This window comes from Heptranchias perlo, chromosome 20 (assembly GCF_035084215.1).
Source record: "Heptranchias perlo isolate sHepPer1 chromosome 20, sHepPer1.hap1, whole genome shotgun sequence".
NCBI classification, from domain to species: Eukaryota; Metazoa; Chordata; class Chondrichthyes; order Hexanchiformes; family Hexanchidae; genus Heptranchias; species Heptranchias perlo.
The window spans coordinates 30155392-30169900 of NC_090344.1; the positions used below are offsets into that span (position 1 = coordinate 30155392).

Genomic DNA, 14509 nt, shown 5'->3' on the forward strand with positions numbered 1-14509 from the left:
TGCTTCTGCCCGGTTTCGAACCGGGGACCTTTCGCGTGTTAGGCAAACGTGATAACCACTACACTACAGAAACGCTGTTGCATACGATCTCATAGGAAACCCTCAGAAGATAGCTGCCGTCTGCAAATGCTCTCAGTGTGAGAGACGGGTCCCTTTCCCGTTCAGGGGATTAACTTCTGCAAAATAGATTACTGTATTAATTTCGCAATACTCATTAAACTCTGAAAAAAGACGAATAGTTGTTCAAATCGCCATTAATCAACGAATAACTATTTGTTTCAGGCTGACGGAAATCCTAACTTTTTTTTAATGTATTCATTCACCAGGCAGAATATAGAAAGTTCAGAGGGGATGTGAAAGAGGAAATAAGAGGGTCAAAGAGAGAGTATAAGATTAGACTGGAGGCCAACATAAAAGGGAATCCAAAAGTCTTCCACAGGCATGTAAACATTAAACGGGTCGTAAGAGCCCTACTCTGATTAGGGACCATAAAGGAGATCTACTCATGGAGGCAGAGTGGGTGGATCAGGTACTAAATGAATACTTTGCATTTGTCTTTACCAAAGATGAAGATGCTGCCAGAGACTCAGTATAGGAAGATATATTTGAGATACCAGATGGGCGAAACATTGATAAAGAAGAGGTACTTAAAAGGCTATCTGCACTTAAAGTAGATAAGTCATCCGATCCGGATGGGATGCATCTTAGGTCGCTGATATAAGTAACAGGGGAAATTGCAGAGGTACTGGCCATAACCATCCAAATATCCAAAGATACGGCGGTGGTGCAGAGGAGCGGAGAATTGCAAATGTTACACCCTTGTTCAAGAAAGAGTGCAAGGGTGAACCCAGCGACAAGAGGCCAGTCAGGTAACCTCAGTGTTGGGGAAACTTTTAGAAACGATAATCCGGGACAGAATTAACAGCCACTTGCACGAGTGTGGATTGATTAGGGAAAGCCAGCGCGGATTAGTTAAAGGCAAAACGAGTTTAACTAACCTGATGGAATATTTTGATGAGATAACAGAGAGGGTCGATAAAGGCAATGCAGTTGATACGGTGTATATGGACTTTAAAAAGGCATTTAATAAAGTGTCCCACTGTAGGCTTATCAGTAAGATTGCGGCCCATGGATAAAGGGGGCAATAGAAACATGGATACAGAATTGGCTAAGCGACAGGAAACAGAAAGTAGTGGTGAGCGGTTGTTTTGTGGACTGGAGGGAGGTGTACAGTGTTGTTCCCCAGGGGTTAGTGTTGGGACCACTGCTTTTCTTCATATATATTAATGACTTGGACTTGGGTGTACTGGGCACAACTTCAAAATTTGCAGATGAAACAAAATTTGGAATGGCGGTAAACACTGTGAAGGATAGTGATACACTCAAGAGGTGATAGACAGACTGGCTGCATGGCGGACACATGGCAGATGAAATTTAACGCAGAAACATGAATAGTGATACATTTCGGTAGGAAGAACGAGGAGAGGCAATATAAACTAGAGGGCACAAATCTAAAAGGGGCACAGGTTCAGAGAGTTCTGGGGGTTTATGTGCACAAATCTTTGAAGGTGGCAGAGCAGGTTGAGAAAGCCGTTAAAAATCATACGGGATCCTGGGCTTTATGAATAGAGGCATAGAGTAAAAAAGCATGGACGTTATGATGAACCTTTATCAAACACTGATTCGGCCACAACTGGAGTATTGTGTCCAGTTCTGTGCACCGCACGTTAGGAAAAATGTGAAGGCCTTCGAGAGGGTGCAGAAGAGATTTACTGGAATGATTCCAGGGATGAGAGACTTTCGTTACTTGGATAGACTGGAGAAGTTGCGTTGTTCTCCTTGGAACAGAGACGGTTGCGAGTAGAATTAATCAAGGTATTCAAAATGATGATGGGTCTGGACAGAATAGATGGAGATAAACTGTTCTCATTGGCAGAAGGGACAAGAAACAGAGGACATAGATTTCAGGTGACTGGCAAAAGAACCAAAGGTGAAATGAGGAAAAACTTCTTTACACAGCGAATGGTTAGGACCTGGAATGCACTGCCCGAGGGGGTGGTGGAGGCAGATTCAATCATGGCCTTCAAAAAGGAACTAGATAATTACTTGAAAGGAAAAGAATTGCACGGCTTCGGGGAAACGGTGGGGGAGTGGGACGAGCTGGATTGCTGTTATATAGAGCCGAATGGCCTCCTTCCGTGCTGCAACCTTTCTCCGAAATGTATGATTTCATGGGAAGTGACCGTCGCTGGCAATGCCAGCATTTATTGTGTATCCCTAATTGGCCTTGAGAAGGTGGCGGTGAGCCGCCTTCATGAACCGCTGAAGTCCGTGTGCTGAAGGTTCTCACACAGTGCTGTTCGGCAGGTAGTTCTAGGATTTTGACCCAGCGTCACGTGAGCATGGTGTGTGACTTGGAGGGGAACGTGCAGGTGGTGTTGTTCCCATGCGCCTGCTGCTCTTGTCCTTCTAGCTAGCAGAGGTCGCGGGTTTGGGTGGTGCTGTCGAAGAAGCCTTGGCGAATTGCATTGCTACAGTGCATCTTGTAGATGGTACACACTGCAGCCACGGTGCGCTGGAGGGAGTGAATGTTAAAGATGGTGGATGGGGTGCCAATTAATCGGGCTGCTTTGTCCTGGATGGTGCCTAGCTTCTTGATTGTTGTTGAAGATGCATTCGTCCAGGCATGTGGAGGGTGTTCCATCACACTCCTGACTTGTGCCTTGTAGATGGTAGAAAGATTTTGGAGAGTCATGAGCTGAGTCACTCGCCGTAGAATGCCCAGCCTCTGACCTGCTATTGTAGCCACAGTATTTAAGTATTTTAATATATATTCGTTCATGGGATGTGGGCGTCGCTGGCGAGACCAGCATTTATTGCCCATCCTTAATCACCCTTGAGTGGTGGTGGTGAGCCGCTTTCTTGAACCGCTGCAGTCCGTGTGGTGAAGGTTCTCCCACAGTGCTGTTAGGGAGGGAGATCCAGTATTTTCACCCAGCAGTGATGAAGGAACGGCGATATATTTCGAAGTCGGGATGGTGTGTGACTTGAAGGGGAACGTGCAGTTGGTATTGTTCCCATGTGCCTGCTGCCATTGTCATTCTTGGTGGAAAAGGTCGTGGGTTTGGGAGGTGCTGTCGAAGAAGCCTTGGCGAATTGCTGCAGTGCATCCCAAAGATTCTACACACTGCAGCCACTGTGGGTCGGTGGTGAAGGGAGTGAATGTTTAGGGTGGTGGATGGGTGCCAATCAAGCGGGCGGCTTTGTCCTGGATCGTGTCGAGCTTCTTGAGTGTTGTTGGAGCTCCACTCACGCAGGCCAGTGGACAGTATTCCATCACACTCCTGACTTGTCCCTTGTATATGGGGAAAGGCTTTGGGAGTCAGGAGGTGAGTCGCTCGCCGCAGAATACTCAGCCTCTGCTGCTCTTGTAGCCGCACTATTTATATGGATGGTCCAGTTAAGTTTCTGATCAATGGTGAACCCAGGATGTTGATGATGGGGGATTCGGCGATGTTAATGCCGTTTAATGTCAAGGGGAGGTGGTTCGACTCTCTCTTGTTGGAGATGGTCATTGCCTGGCACTTGTCTGGCGCCAATGTTACTTGGCACTTATCAGCCTAAGCCTGGATGTTGTCGAGGTCTTGCTGAATGCGGGCTCGGACTGCTTCATTATTTGAGGGATTGCGAATGGAACTGAACACTGTGCAATCATCAGCGAACGTCACCATTTCTGACCTTATGATGGAGGGAAGGTCATTGATGAAGCAGCTGAAGGTGGTTGGACCTAGGACACTGCCCTGAAGAACTCCTGCAACAATGTCTTGGGGCTGAGATGATTGGCCTCCAACAACCACTCCCATCTTCCTTTGTGCTAGGTATAAATCCAGCCACTCGAGAGTTTTCCCCTGATTCCCATTGACTTCAATTTTACTCGGGTTCCTTGGTGCCACACTCGGTCAAATGCTGCCTTGATATTTAGGGTCTGTAACTCTCACCTCACCTCTGGAATTCAGCTCTTTTGTCCATGTTTGGACCAAGGCTGTAATGAGTTCTGGAGCTGAGTGGTCCTGGCGGAACCCAAACGAGCATCGGTGAGCAGTTTATTGGTGAGTCAGTGCCGCTTGATAGCATTGTCGACGACACCTTCCAACATTTTGCTGATGATCGAGAGTAGACTAATGGGGCGGTAATCGGCCGGATTGGATTTGTCCTGCTTTTTTGGACAGGACATACCTGGGCAATTTTCCACATTGTCGGGTAGATGCCAGTCTTGTAGCTGTACTGGAACAGCTTGGCGAGAGGGGCGGCTCGTTATGGAGCACAAGACTTCAGCACGACAGCCGGGATGTTGTCCGGGCCCATCGCCTTTGCTGTATCCAGTGCACTCCAGCCGTTCCTTGATATCACGTGGAGTGAATCGAGTTGGCTGAAGATTGGCTTCTGTGATTTTGGGGATATCGGAAGGATGCCCAGATGTATCATCCACACGGCACTTCTGGCCGAAGATGGTTGCAACCGCTTCAGCCTTGTCTTTTGCACTCACGTGCTGGGCTCTGCCATCATTGAGGATCGGGAGGTTTACAGGGCCTCCTCCTCCCATGACTTGTTTAATTATCCACCACCATTCACGACTGGATGTGGCAGGATTGCAGAGCTTTGATCTGATCCGTTGGTTGTGCAATCGCTTAGCTCTGTCTATAGCATGTTGCTTCCGCTGTTTAGCATGCATGTAGTCCTGAGTTGTAGCTTCACCAGGTTCACACCTCATTATTTGGACGCCTGGTGTTGCTCCTGGCATGCTCTTCTACACTCCTCATTGAACCAGGGTTGATCCACTGGCTTGTTGGTAATGGTAGAGTGAGGGATATGCTGATCCATGAGATAACAGATTGTGCTGCTGCTGATGGCCCACAGCAACTCATGGATGCTGAGTTTTGAGCTGCTCGATCTGTTCTGCATCTACCCCATTTAGCACAATGGTAGTGTCACACAACACGTTGGATGGTATCCTCAGTGCGAAGACGGGACTTCGTCTCCATGAGGACTGTGCAGTGGTGTCATGGATCAGATGCATTTGCGACAGGTAGATTGGTGAGGACGAGGTCAAGTAAGTTTATCCCTCGTGTTGGTTCGCTCAACACCTAATGCAGGCCCAGTCTCGCAGCAAAATTCTTCAGGACTCGACCAGCTCGGTCAGTAGTGGACTTTGAAGTCTCCCACCCAGAGTCCATTCTGTGCCCTTGCTATCCTCAGTGCTTCCTCCAAGTGGTGCTCAACATGGAGGAAGACTGATATCATCAGCTGAGGGAGGACGGTTGCTGGTAATCAGCAGGAGGTTTCCTTGCCCATGTTTGACCTGATGCCATGAGTATTCATGGGGTCCAGATTCAATGTTGATGACCACCCAGGTGCCACTCCCTCCTGACTGTATATCACTGCACCGCCACCTCTGGTCGGATCTGTCCTGCCGGTGGGACAGGACATCCCCAGGGATGGCGATGGAAGAGTCTGGGACGTTGGCTGAAAAGCATGATTCTGTGTGCATGGCTATGTCAGGCTGTTGCTTGACTCGTCTGTGGGACAGCTCCCCCAATTTTGGCACAAGTCTCCAGATGTTAGTGAGGAGGACTTTGCGGGGTCAACTGGGCTTGTTTTGACCTTTGTCGTGTCCCGTGCCGAGTGGTCCGTCCGGTTTTATTCTTATTATGACTTTTTTTTTAAGCGAGATTTATACAGCTGAGTTGCTTGCTCGGCCATTTCAGAGGGCAATTAAGAATCAATCACATTGCTGTGGGTCTGGAGTCACATTTCGGCCAGACCGGGTAAGGACGGCAGGTTTCCTTCTTTGAAGGATATTCGTGAACCAGATGTGTTTTCACGACAATCCGGTCGTTTCATAGCAACCCATTACTGATACCAGTATTTTAATTCCAGATTTTATTTAATTAATTGAAATTAAATTCCTCAGCTGCCGTGGCGGGATTTGAACTTATGACTTGGCGATTATTCAGCCAGGACTGTGAGATTACTATTTCAGTAACATCACCACTCTGCTACCGTACCGTATCTGGACAACAACATATTGATTTCACTCTGTTGTTTAATTAGTATTAAAAAACCCGCATTCCCACCGGTCACACGGAGATGGGGCCCATTTTTAATAAACTATTAAAGGTGACGTTGAGTCTAAAGAATAAAGGTGACTAAAAATGCAAACAAAAAACTAATATGCGATTTGGTTCCAGTTTGGTTGTGATGAAGAAATAAAGTTGTCGTTGGACCCAGTCTCACCTTTATTCTGCCACTAAAAACAGGCCCATCCGTGTGAGCCGTGCGAATGCGGCTTGATGTTCGGGAGCCCGTGGGCCACGGACTCTGCCTCAGGCTGATTGGGACATTCCGTTACTGCGGGTTGAACAGCGCTGCTATAAAAAGGGGAAGTCGGCTTTCCATTATTACTTACTTAGGACAGTTCGCTTGTTATAATGGAGGGGTTGGGGATTCTTGTTTTTTTATTTGTTGTAATCTGTTCAGCTCAGCCGCCCTCTCTTCTTTTCCCCGCCGATAAATGTTGGTTGTCTCCTAAAAACCGCAAAGACTGCGGATTTCCGGGAATTGAAGCCAGTGAGTGTGTGCAGAGAGGCTGCTGCTTCGATGCGGGGAATCGGGATGCGCCGCCGTGTTTCTATTCACTGGACAATCTGCCAGGTGGGTGTATTCTTGGTCTGTCTATATTCTGGGCCAGGACTTTCCAGGGTCACCCGCCATCAAGCTGCACGCGGTTTCCCTGGACAGTTTCATCTCTTTCTTTCCTGTCCTACAACGCCAGTTGGAGATTCAAACTTTTCCAGTCCGGAGAGTGGAACCGCTGGTGGGATTGAGCTTCCAATCCCGCAGAGTAGATTTGATGGTGGGATTGGGGGTGCTGTTAATCAGATACAGAAAGGGCAATAGTTAATCGCCCTTTGACCCAGTATCTGCAGTTCGAATCATTCTACTGTTGTTCGGTGACTTGGGAGTCGCACTGAGTAAGGGCAGAGTGAATGAGCCCCGGCCCCTGCTGCCACTGACCATTTGGATTTGATATTTAATTTCGATCGGAGATACAAGCAATTTAAATCCAACCATCGTGGTGATGAGCTATAGTTGGTCCACTGGTCTTCATTAGACAGATAATGGGACGGGATAGAAACTGAAACATGGATGGGGTTTGTCCACCTCCCGGTAACAGTTCCCTTGACCCTCCCCGTGGGGCAACTAACCGCCTTTCATTGCCTCTCTTGCAGTCTGCACCAAGGATGGGCGGGTCCTGATCGCCATCTCCAAGGATTTGACTCTGCCTCCTGTAAACCTAACAACCCTCCATCTGAAGAATGGAGACGGAGCTGAGTGAAATCCGACCGTGGCCTCTGCAGACACTGTGCTTTCAGTTCGCAGTCACTGAGTGTGGCGCTACTCAGCGGGTAGGTATTGCGGGCTGGGAGTCCTATCAATTGCTCAGTTCGGGACTGATGGTCTTTTCTCTTGCAGTTGGACGGGGTGAACATTCTGTATGAAACGGATGTGTTGGGTGAGTTTGAGATCTTGGATGGCGCTTTGGGATCAGTGACCCGGGACAGCACTATCAGGTGAGAATAAGAGCACATTCAGCGGGTAGAGACAGTGTGGAGCTGAATTCTCCAGCCGTGTCCGTTCTGTTGCAGGCTCCATGTCCAGTGCAGTTACAGGGGAAGCCAGGAGTCTGATCTGCAGGTGAAGCCCAGAGTTTACACCCTTTCTCTGCCACTGAGGCCGGGATCCTGCTTCTGGAGCTGAGAATAGCGAGAGGTAACGAGTGCTCGCTGATGGCTAGTGTCCAACTTCAGGCTCTCTCCAAATAGTGCCCGCCCTTTATCTCTCTCTTTTCAGATGGTGGCTACCGGAGCTGGTATGTGGCCAGTGACTACCCGATCCTGAGTGTGCTCCGGGACCCCGTGTTTGTGGAGGTTCGTGTTCTGAACAGGAACGATCCGTCCCTTGTGCTGCTGCTCAATGACTGCTGGGCGACCCCCACCCCCGAGCCGTATTCGGGGCTCCGATGGGACCTCCTGGTGGAGAGGTAAGGGAGCAAGTGAGGGAGCTTGAGGCAGTGTGGGGATTGGGGAGGGGGCGACATGGGCGAGGATTAATACAGAAATCATTACTTCAGTCCGGGTTAGTGATTGAGGAAATATTCCTTCGAAGTTGATATTTTGTTCCAGACTCTGGTATATTTGGTTTCATGTCAACCTATCACCGTGTGACTCACTTTGTCTCTGTTCCAGGTGCCCCTTTGCTGGTGATAACTACAAAACCCGCCTCCTACCAGTAAACGCTGCTTCCCATTTGCGGTTCCCAACTCACCATAATCGTTTTGTAGTCAGCACGTTCGCTTTCTGGGACCGAGTTTCGGGCCGGGCTCTGACCGGGGAGGTGAGTTTCCTTCAGTGCTTCTTTCCCGGTCACTTGGTATCACTTGTTCCCTGGGTCTTAAGTGAGCAGGCCCCTGTTGGTCGGTTGACTGTAGAAGCATTAATCTCCTGATTGGGAGCTGTGGGATTGACCATACCGCACTGTCCCTTTGCAGGTTTATTTCCACTGTAGTGCTGAGGTTTGCTACCCTTCCACCCGAGAACTGCACGGCTCCCTGCCGCTCCAGTAAGTACCTGTAATCTGACCAGAAACTAAACCCTGATGGGGAGGGTTGGGTGTGGGACATCTGAACACGGGGCTCCCTCAGCAAGAGGCCGAACACTGGGCACAGGAGGAGTGTCCTGAATCTGGCGGTTCTGGGAACTTTCCCAGTTGCATTCGGTGCAGGTTTCCATTTAGAATGGCAATCTAGGGCAGCGGGTCTGAGCACACCTTGCACCAGGTCAGTAATTGTGAAGGACGCTCTGATCCTTGAAATGGGATGAATGAATTATTTCTGGTTCCTTGCTAATTGCCCGGATGTTGAGCTGCCCTACTTGCCGACCGCTGAAGAGCAGAATCCTCCTATTGTTGGCACGGGTGTGTTCCGCATCCGGTTCGGAATAGTCCACCCTTGGCATTGGAGAACATTTAACCAGCATCTAATTGTCGTCTTTCTGACACCGGGAATTCAGGGTGCAACTGAAAGGATGTCCCGGGGCCGGACACCTGGCCAATTTGAAGGTCTCATGAAACTGCGGGTCAAAGTAATGCATCAAACAGTGTCTCCTTCACAGGAGACCAGACTGGCCATTGTAGCGGCAGCAATTGCAAACTCTGCTCAGTTGGTGCGTCCTTCTGAGAATCGGTTTGGTGAGAACCAGATGCAATTATAGCCGGAACTCTAAACTCTGTCCGGTACCCAGGGCCCTGATGTTTTTTGCATGAGGCCATCTGATTCAGGATTTGCAGACAACTGAAGATTTAATTATTCACCATCAACTCTTGTCTCTTGTTCTCCTTCGCCCCCAGAGAGGCGAAGAAGCGCCGATAACCGGTCTGGGGCCTTGGTGACCGCTGATGGACCCATCCTTTTCCTGGAAGGTGAGGAGAGATTGGCTGCTCGGATCCACCAGGATGAGAAAGGTAAAGCAGGATGCTCCACCTGTCTCTCGTGATGGAGTAACTGGTGCCCATCTAACCCTGGCTTTTCCCCTCAGATGTTGCTGTTGATTCCCCCTCCCGTGTTCCTGGATTGGCGGTTGGGGTAGCGCTGCTCTCCGTGGCCCTGTTGGTCGGGACTGTTGCTATATGGAAAATGGAGCAGGGCCGCAGGGTAGGCTCCGAGTGCAGCTCCATGGAACTGTAGATGTGTCTGTTGGATAATAAACTCCTGTTATAGACCATTGCTGGTCTCGTTATCTTTCAAATGCTCGCTGGGTTGTACTGTTTGCAGTGAGTTAATTTGGTATCTGGTTTGAGAATTGTTTTTGCAGAATCCCACGGCTGCAGCAAACAATTCCCCCCGCCCCCCCCCCCCCAACGATTCGCATTGAGATCCAGGGCAAAGCTGTGGTGGGTTTGTCGCAAAATGGTGTCGGTCAGGAATAACTGGTTCACTTGCCTCTAACACTGGTCCTGGGCACATGTCTCCGGAATTGGCTCTTCCCTGACGGCATCGATTGACCAATTTGCCAAGCCTGGCGAGTGTTGGGCTCTCCTCGCATGACCACTGGCTGCTGGTCTCTCCGGCTATCGGAACAGGAGAATAGACCAGATGAATGTGTGGCTGCAGGGATGGTGTCGGAGGGAGGGATTTTAATTCATGGGACATTGGGACCGTTCTGCAGAAGGTGGGACCTGTACAAGTGGGACGGGTTACACCGGAGCCGGACCAGGACTGATGTCCTCGCAGGGGAGTTTGCTCGTGCTGTTGGGGAAGGTTTAAACTAGAATGGCAGGGGGATGGGAACGTGAGCAGGGAGACAGGAGGGGAAAACAAGGCTAGAAACAAGACAAAGAGAGGAAGCAATAGTGGCAGGCAGAGACAACAAGAGCAAAAAACAAATAGGGCCATAGTGCAAAAAAAAAATACTAGATAACTAGCAATCTTCAAGACCAGTCTGAAGGCATTGTCTTAATGTGTGGAGCCTTCGCAATAAGGTCTATGAATTAACAGCACAGTTATTAATGGGTATGAAAAAGTTACGATTATGGAGACATGGCTGCAGGGTGACCAAGGATGGGAACTGAACATCCATACTCTGGAACAGTTCCTACAGATTGGAGGGTTGCAAATGTAACCGCACTTCTTTTTCTTTAAAAGGAGGGGGAGAAAAATCAGGGAATTGAAGCCCAGTTAGCCTCATCAGTAGTGGGGAAAATGCTCGAGTCTATTTTAAAAGATGTGATAACAGAACAATTAGAAGGCATTAATGGGATTTGATAGTCAGCATAGGTTTATGAAAGGGAAATCATGCTTAACAAATCTACTGGAGTTTTTTAAGGAGGTAACTAGTAGAATAGATAGGTGACAACCAATGGATGTGGTATACGTGGATTTTCAGAAGGCTTTTGATAAGGTCCCACACAAGAGGACCGTGTGCAATATTAAAGCACATGGGATTCGGGGAATAGACTGGCCTGGATTGAGAATTGGTTGACAGACAGGAAAGAGTAGGAATAAACGGGTCTTTTCCCGGGTGGCAGGCAGTGACCAGTGGGGTGCCGCCGGGATCAGTGCTTGGGCCCTAGCTATTCACAATATATGTCAATGATTTGGATGAGGGAACGGAATGAACATTTCCAAGTTTGCAGACGACACAAAGCTGGGGTGGAATGCGAGCTGTGAGGAGGATGCAAAGTGGGTCCAATGTGATTTCGACAAGTTGGGTGAGTGGGCAAGAACATGGCAGATGCAGTATAACGTGGATAAATGTGAGGTTATCTACTTTTTTGGTCAAAACAGAAAGGCAGATTATTATCTGAATGGTGATAGATTGGGAAAATGGGGAGGTGCAACGAGACCTGAGTGTCCTTGGACACCAGTCGCTGAAAGCGAGCATTCAGATGCAGCAAGCAGTTTGGAAGGCGAATGGTATGTTGGCGTTCAATGCAAGAGGATTTGAGTACAGGAACAGGGAATGTCTTACTGCAGTTGTACGGGGCCTTGGTGAGACCACATCTGGAGTATTGTGTGCAGTTTTGGTCTCCTTATCTGAGGAAAGATGTCATTGCCATGGAGGGAGTGCAACGAAGGTTTTGCAGACTGGTTCCGAGGATGGCAGCACTGACGGATGAGGAGAGATTGGGTCGACCAGGCCTATATTCGCTCGAGTTTAGAAGAATTAGGGGTGATCTCATCGAAACATATAAAATTCTAACAGGATGAGACAGACGAGATGCAGGGAGGATGTCCCCGATGGCGGGGGAGTCCAGAACCATGGGTCACAGTCTCAGGATACGGGGAATGTCATTTCGAACCGAGATGAGAGATTTCTTCACTCAGAGGGTGGTGAACCTGTGGAATTCTCTACCACAGAAGGCAGTGGAGGCCAATTCATTAGACGTATTCAAGAAGCAGATAGATATATTTCTTAATGTTAAAGGGATATGGGGAAAAAGTGGGAACAGGGTACTGAATTAGACGATCAGCCATGATCATTTTGAATGGCAGAGCAGAATGATCTACTCTTGCACTTATTTTCGTTGAAATTGACAAAGATAAAACCGTCTGCACCCCTAACAGAATGTGTAGCACAAATATTAATGAGAGGAAGTGAGAAGCGTTCCCGTGAATTGGCTTCGTTGGTTAAAGAACTCCGGTCCTAGATTCAGCTCCCCGTGGTGCTTTTCTGGGATTTATGATGTGTCGTGAATTTGACCAGCAAAAACATCGTGCGGTGTTTGTACTTTGTTCAGGGTCCAATACGGAACTGCTCAGAATATCTCTTCAAAATGCCCTTTTATTTTACAGACAGACCTCTCATAGAATGTGAGCGTCACACATTAATGTAAGGACACGTTCTTGTTTCTGGGCTCGTTGAGGTCGGGGTATAATTCTCGATTCGAGGTCCATATCCCGTCGAATCCCCAATTTAGCCCTTGACTTTTTATCTTTAGTTGCGGTTGACTTCTGCAAAGAGGGAAAAGAAGTCCCTAAATCTGAATCCACCTGAATCTCAAACGCTTTCGGAAGAAGTTCAGTTCAAACAATCAGGACCTTAAAGGCACCTCAATGACTTCCACATTCATTGAACGAGCTTTGCTTGCAATTGCATTCGACCTTGAAACCGCTCTGGGCTTTCATCTCACTGAAGCAGAGTGTGTCCGCTTTGTATCTGTGAGCATGTCGGTGACAAGGTTAGCTTTGATATTGGTCTCTATCAATTTTTGAAATTTCACCAAGCCTCAGGGAAAAGAAACCGAGAATCGAACTGTTCCTGCAAGTGAAGAATTGAAGGGATTGGTGCTCCAAGCAGATCTGGAAAATGCGCAGTGCGGGCGCTCAGGCATTCAAATCCACCCTCTCGACACTCGGCGATAATATTAACTGAGCTTCACACTGGCCTTGTCACCGCGCTGTAATCGAGGACGTTTCTCTTAACTTCACAGTTGCTGGTTTAAGAGTGAAGACCAGCTCGTTAGATTTTTACTCCTGCAAGCTTCAACCAATCATTTTGGAGAAGTAAACTGACAGTCGGCAACTGTTATATTGGTGGCTGCAATCTCAAAATTTAGCTGTGAATTGTTGGTTTAGTAGGTGACCTCTTCGCATGTTTCGGTGGTGTTATCATTTAGCCAGAAAGTTTGATGGTTCGAACCCTTATTTCATTTTTCTCTAGCATGAGTCGCTTGTTCAGGGACTTGCACTGATTGAAATGCGATTAGTCAATGGTCAAAGTCCCGGATAAAGTGGGCATCTTCACTCAAAAATCTCCAATTCATATAAACGTTGAAGAAAACAGAAATATTTTGAATTAATAACTGCAACAACATCTGATTTACGCTGAAATATTATTCATGATTGCAACAAACAACAACAAGCGTTGCATCAAAATATAAATGAGAGATTTTTACGAAACGAAGTAAAATGAATTCTAGCCGTTTTTTGTCTCCTGTTCTTCACGGGGAGAGGATTCAAATTCACAGGAGACACTTAGATTGTTGAGAGAATGCGCTGCAAACAAGAAGGGAACCTGAGCGGGGAAAACCGCAGTGAGTGTCGAGTCCAACGGTGGAACCTCCCGCCCAAGGTTTCTGCAGTCGGTGGGAAGGAAGAAGAGGCTGAGGCTGATCAGCGTCACGTGGGAGCAGACCACCAAATAATATTCATCGAATTACATCGAAACTACAGCACAGAAACAGGCCATTCGGCCCAACTGGTCTCTGCCGGCGTTTAAGCTCCACCCGAGCATCCACCCTCCCTACTTTATCTCACCCTATCAGGATACCCTTCTATTACTTTCTCCCTCATGGGCTTATCTGGCTTCCTCTTCAATGTATCTCGACTATTTGCCTCAACTATTCCTTGTGGTAGCGCGTTCCACATTCTAACCAGTCTATTAGCGACTATTCCTTCTGTTTATATTCATTATCCTGCACAATATTCGATACTGTTCTCAGCATCTTCTGTTACCGTTAATATTGGAGGGTTTATACTATTGTAATGGTCGCTGCGATTATTTCCGATTTCATGCAAATTGAATAATAGTAAACTAGTGAAACATTTCCTGCCGAGAAACACCTTGAGGTGCAATCGGAACGTGTCTGGCAACAACTTATTAAACGATGTGTTTGAAACACGTTGTGGTCACAGTTTCTTTCTGAACAGAACTGAACCTAAATCATTCAAGATGGCAGCTTTATAATGCTTAAAAATAAACAATATCTTGCCATTAAGTTTGGCTGCTTAGGGAGCTGCAGTGTCAAAGGGAGAATTGTCTGATTTCCTCATTTATTTCACGTAAGAAACAAACACAAACACAAGGACATGCATTAAATCAGAATCGACTCACAGATGGACAAACAAAGAAAAACACAGCGAGAGACACAGACAGTATCGGGAAACACAGAG

At 47.8% G+C, this 14509-nt stretch overlaps 1 non-coding gene across 1 annotated transcript; it reads right to left on the minus strand.

The window, feature by feature from the left end:
* trnav-aac (transfer RNA valine (anticodon AAC)) lies at positions 1 to 73 on the minus strand. The gene has a single exon. It is a non-coding gene; the product is annotated as a tRNA-Val (tRNA).
* Between the last annotated feature and the right edge of the window lie 14436 nt (positions 74 to 14509).